The sequence below is a fragment of the Tamandua tetradactyla genome, chromosome 1 (assembly GCF_023851605.1).
Source record: "Tamandua tetradactyla isolate mTamTet1 chromosome 1, mTamTet1.pri, whole genome shotgun sequence".
In the NCBI taxonomy this organism is placed as follows: domain Eukaryota; kingdom Metazoa; phylum Chordata; class Mammalia; order Pilosa; family Myrmecophagidae; genus Tamandua; species Tamandua tetradactyla.
The window spans coordinates 35,229,435-35,235,434 of record NC_135327.1 but is presented as its reverse complement, the minus strand read 5'-3'; positions in this window follow the sequence as shown (position 1 = coordinate 35,235,434).

Sequence of the window (6,000 nt, the reverse complement as noted above, 5' to 3'; positions counted from 1 at the left end):
GACCTTGGACTCCACATTCCCATGGTTACATGAGACACTTCTATAAATTTTATAGCTACGGATATCTCCTGCTGATTCTGCTTCTCTTGAGAACCCTAGCTAATACAGTAGTTAAAACGAAAGAAGATTTGCTAACATTCTCCTCAAATTGTGAACAAAGCAAGTGGCAGTTCCTATCTTCCACTGAATAGCACATTTGTCTAACCCCACCCACCCCCCAGTTAGAGGGTAACACACCCAGACTGTTCTGTGCAGCTTGCACCTCCTCCCACTGAGGAGGCAGCCCTAGAGGATTTGCCACTCTTTGTTTTGGGTTTGGCCACAGGACATGTTTGGCGGAAAGATCAAGATGGGGGTGATGGTGTGGCTGCTCAGAGGCAAGGTCTGCTCACCCTCGGTGTGGCTGCCACTGCCCTGAGAACTCACCCACACCAGTCTGCTGGAGGAGGGGGGCGGGGCAAAGAGGACCCCCAACCTCAGCTGGTCACTCCTGGCCAATCTACACATGCAGCTGCACTTTGGTGCAGTTCCCTACATGGCAACAGTTGACACATCCAATAATGTGTCCTTCACTTGAAATGGGCCCCTGAGACTTCCAGCTTTACAGCCATAGAGGCTGAGGCTTAGTGGTAGCCAAGATCAGGTCACAGAAGTAGGAGGTGATGGGGCCGGGAAGTGACATCAGGCCTTCTGGTTCCCAGGGTAGGGCACTTTGCTCCCTCTGGTTAACTATTTGTGGAATTGAGCCAAAACTGTTTAAAATACTTTTACCAGATGGTTGTTTTCTGGTTTTGTTTCTTTGGACTCTGAACATCCAATTGTCTGGCTTCCATTAAAATCTAGCCCAAAGACATGACAGGAGGAAAGCTCCGGAAATGGAAGGGGGCCTTTCTTCAGTGGAGGTGGCCGTTGGCTCTGGGTATCAGAGCATGGTTTAATTGTGCTCTGTGTGGCAAGATCTTTGTGTAATAGACTTGGTTGTGATCTCCAGTTTCCCAGCCAAGCCTTGTCAACAAGTATGTCAAAAATGCAGCTGATCCTCTTAAAGATTTAATACCAGTTGTTAAATCAATCGAAGGCCCATAATTAAGAGATGTGGAACATTGTAAAATCAAAGTCTTCTCAGCCTGCTTCAGCTGAGGGGCTGAGTACCTCATTATTCACAAGAGGTCTAATTCCCACACTACTAGCATTATGAAATATAACTCCTACCTTCTGTTAACTCAGATATTTTTCAGGAGCCCAGCTTACACATACAAGTTGGATCTTGTAACATGGACCAGCAATCCTCTTTACATTTCTTAGACACAAGTTGTGGCAAACAAGGTGGTTGACAGACATTTCTCCTCTTCTGGCCAACAAGCCTCAAGGGTTTTCAATGGGGGGTCATAACTGGTCCAAGCCAGACTTGGGAGCCCAATTTATTTTACAGTCATTGGTTCATGGATGGGCACATGACCCAGTTCTTGCCAATGACATATTAAGAGAACTCCTTCATGAAAATCAGAGGAAGACATCTTTACTCTATGATAAAAAGAAAAGAGAGTCCAGACGCTACTACCTCTCCCTCTCTCTCTCTCTCTCACACACACACACACACTTTCCGAGTTGTCTGCTTGCTTCTTGTTTTTGAACATGATAATGAGGGGAGATGGTATGAAAAAATGAAGTCTATAGTCAAGGTAGCCATCTTGCAACCCTGAAGTAACAAACCTAAAGGCAGAGAGACAACAGGTTGAGTGAGAAGAAAGATGAACAGTGTCTTGTCTGGGTCCCAGGTGACAGCAATGAGACTGAATTGTCCCTGGAATAGCTCCCTTCCTATTCCTTGTAATGTGTCACAATGATCAGTCTGGTTCTCAATTTCTTGCAGTGGAAAGCAATTAACTCATATGCAGCCGCAGCAATTCATTTTATGAAGCCAGCATAACCTTGCTGGACATTTTAAACCTTGAAAAGGACATTTTAAGCATGGAAAACTAAAGATTAATCGTTCTCATGAGCATAGATGCAGAAATCTTAAGGAAAATATTAGCCAATCAATCCAGCAATATATTTAAGGGGAATAGCAGCACCAAGTTGGCTTTATTCTATACTTGCATCATTGATCTATGATTTAAAAATCATTTATTACATCTCACCACATTAAGAGAATAAAGAAGACTCATGAGCATCCCGATAGATGCAGATGCATTTGCTAAAACACTCATACTTGGGTGGGGATGAGAGGGCCACGATGCCACTGCTCTGGATGCTGGCTCCATGACATGCTCACTGCAAATTTTCACCAAACTGTAACTTGTGAACTGGGTTCTTTCCCACATGCCTATTATATTCCAGTTGGAAAATTTTACTTTAAAATGACAGCCCAAATAGCCGCACAACAATTAAAGAAGCCACATTTTAAATTTTTCCCATGTAAAAAATACCAGGCCCTGATGGCTTTACAGTCAAGTTTCAGTCAAGGAACAAATCAGGGACAGACCAGAGGACAGATCAGGTGGTTACATAAACTGCCCAGAGTACATAAGGGCAGCTTCATTCATGCAGATGGTAAAACCTTGACACCAAACCCAAAGAAGTTACCAGGCAAGCTTGTTCACTAACATAAATTCAAAATCCTGAACAAATGTTTAGGAACTTAAATGTAGAGACTAAAAACTGATGATATTAATTACATGGAATCCTGAATAGGGCATGAGATCTTGGTGTGATATCCTGATACATCCCAGAGTAATCTGGGCAGAGAATAAAAAAGTATTTGCAAAGTCCCCTTCAGGGCTGAGGAAAAAAGGAGGAAATATTAAGCTTCCCCATCTGAGAAATTCCTGATATTCTTGCAAGCAGTGAGGATAATCAATTCAATAGGCTGAGCCTTCAATCTTGGGGCATGCCCCTATGAAACTTATTCCTGCAGAGGAGAGGCTGATCCTACTGATAATTATGCCTGAGTCACCCCCAGAGAATCTCTTTTGTTGCTCAGATGTGGCCTCTCTCTCGAAGCCAGTTCAGCAGATGAACTCACTGCCCTCCTCCCATGAGGGTCATGACTCCCAGGGGAGAAAATGGCAACCTGGGACCTGACTCCCAGGGAGTTGAACTATGTTCCAGTAGCCTCAACTCTTGAAGACAACTGTATATAGCATTTATAATGTGACTGTGTGACTGTTAAAACCTTGTGTCTGATGCTCCTTTTAACCAGGGTATGGAAAGATGAGTAAAAAAATAAAGATAAAAATTAATAAATAACGGGGGGATAAAGGGTAACAAATTGGGTAGATTGGAATACTGGTGGTCAATGAGAGGGAAGGGTAAGGCGTATAGGATGTATGAAGTTTTTATTTATTTCCTTTTCTGGACTGAAGCAAATGTTCTAAAAATAATCATGGTGATGAATACACAACTATGTGATATATTGTGAGCCATTGATTGCATAATATGTTGGACTCTTAGTGTGTAAAGATTTCTCAATAAAATATTTTTTTTAAAAAACTGATGGCATGACAAAGTGGGGTTTATCTCAGATATGCAAGGTCAGTTTAAAATTTAGTAATGCATGATGGATTAAAGGAGAAAGATCAAGATCATCAATAGGTGCTGTGATGGTTTAAAGCTTTATGGACCCCAGAAAAGATCATGGTCCTAAGTTTAACCCATACCTGTGGGTGTGGACCCACTGTAAGTAGGATCTTTTGGTGAATAGGATCTTAACCTATTTGAGATGTGACCCACCTTTCTCAGGGTGGATCTTAATCCTCTTACTGGAGCTCTTTATAAAAGACAGAGAGAATACACAGATAAAAGTCCAGAGAAGCTGAAAGAGAAAAGCCAGGGAAGCTGAGAAACAAGGACACATACAGAAACTTAGAGAAGAAGCCACTGAAGCCAGATGCTGGAAGCAATGAAACACGAGAGAGAAGAGAGAGAACAGCAGACACTGTTACGTGCCTGGCAATATGACAGAGGTGCTGAGAAAGGCCAATAGCTAGTCTTTGGGGAGAAGGTATCATCTGTTGATGCCTTGATTTGACATTCTCACTAACAACTGTAAATCTGTAGGTTAATAAATCCCCATCATAAAAAGCCAATCCATTGCTGGCATATTGCCTTCCAGCAGCTTTAGCAAACTTAAACAGGCTCTGATACTGAGAGTAAAGTGCTGGTATTGCAAAAACCAAACCTGCTGGTACAACTTTATGAATGGATAAGGGGAAGATTCTGAAAGAATTGGGAGATGCTTGATAGAAAAGGCCTACATTGCTTAGAAGAGAATGTTGGTAGAAATATGGGCACTAAAGGTATGTTCTACTTTGCTAGCTGCCAGAATGCAATATACCAGAAACAGAATGACTTTTAAAAAGAGGAATTTAATAAGTTGCTAGTTTACAATTATAAAGCCGAGAAAATGTCCCATTAAAACAAATCTATAGAAATGTCCAATTTAAGGCATCCAGGGAAAGATATTTGGTTCAAGAAGGGTGATGAAGTTCAGGGTTTCTCTCTCAAGTGGAGGGGCACATGGTGAACACAGTCAGGAGTCCTCTCTCATCTGGAAGGGCACATGACAAACACAGCATCATCTGCTAGCTTCTTCTCCTGGCTTCCTGTTTCATGACGCTCCCTGGGAGGCGTTTTCCTTCTTCATCTCCAAAGGTCGCTGGCTGGTGGACTCTACTTCTCGTGGCTATGTGGTTCTGCTCTATTCTCTCTGAATCTCTCATTCTCCAAAACGTTTCTTCTTTTATAAGACTTCAGAAACTAGTCAAGACCCACCTGAATAGATGGAGACATGTCCTCACCTAATCCACCTTAACAGCCACTCTCGATTACATCACATCTCCAGGGAGATGATTTAATTACAGTTTCAAATATACAATGCTGATTAAAGATTAGAAGAAATGGGTGCCTTTACAAAATGGGGTTAGGATCAAAACATGGCTTTTCTAGGGTACGTACATCATTTCAAACCAGCACAAGGTACTTCCAATGAGGCCTTAGAGAGGAATGATTAATGTGCCGTTGTCAACCAAAAGAAAGGTGATCCCTGTTCTAAAGTGGCAGAGTATTGAAAACATTGAGTCCTAATGTCAGAGAGAAGGCAGAAGTTGAAAATGATGAGTTTAGATATTTAGCTGAGAAAATTTTCAAACTAAATAGGGAAAATGTGGCCTGACTTCTCCTTGCAGGTTATAGTCAAATTTAAGAGGAAAGCGATAAGCTGAGAACTGAATTCTTGGGTACAAAGAAACCAGAAATTTACAGTTTAGAAAATTCTGAACTTCCTAAAAGCAAGTCTTCAGAGGATAGTGCTACATGTGGGGATTCAACTGAACCTGGAACAAGCCAGTCATTACAGGACAAGCTAGGATTGGAAATGGAGAAATCTAGAAAGGATCTGTGGAAAGCCCTATTGTCTAATGGCCAAGACCCATATGTACTGTATGCAAAACCAACAAGTTTCTTGCAAGTTTTTTATGAATGGAACCACTGCCAACTCAGACAAAAAGGGAACAAAAAGGGACAGACAGAGGGGGAAAATAGCTTCAAAGGCAAAACTTTGCATGCTGAATTCAGAAGCAAAGACATTTTCTCAGTTGAAGAGAGTGGACCCACCCATGATGTGGAAAGGGTGAAGTTGCCCCAAAGCTTGCAGGCCTTCCATCCCATTGTTCAGGAACAGTGTTAACCACCCTAGGGCTCTCAGATGTCTGGGGGATTGAGGATACCTTGGTCTCCCTTTCATTCAGGAAGAATGCTGCTACCCCAGGCTGCAGAGACAGCAGAGCACATTTCCTGGGGAGTAGGGAGCATCCAGCCACCATCCTACTGTTCTGGAAAGATTAAAGCTGTTCCTTGGAGATGGCAGAGAGTCTGTTCGCCACCCCGATGCTTGAGGAAGGTAGGGACCGAGAGTTCGGCTGTCACCCTGATGCTTGATGAGGGTGGCAACTGAGAGCATGGCCATCTCTCCACTGCTTGGAGATTTTGGAGCTCTCAACC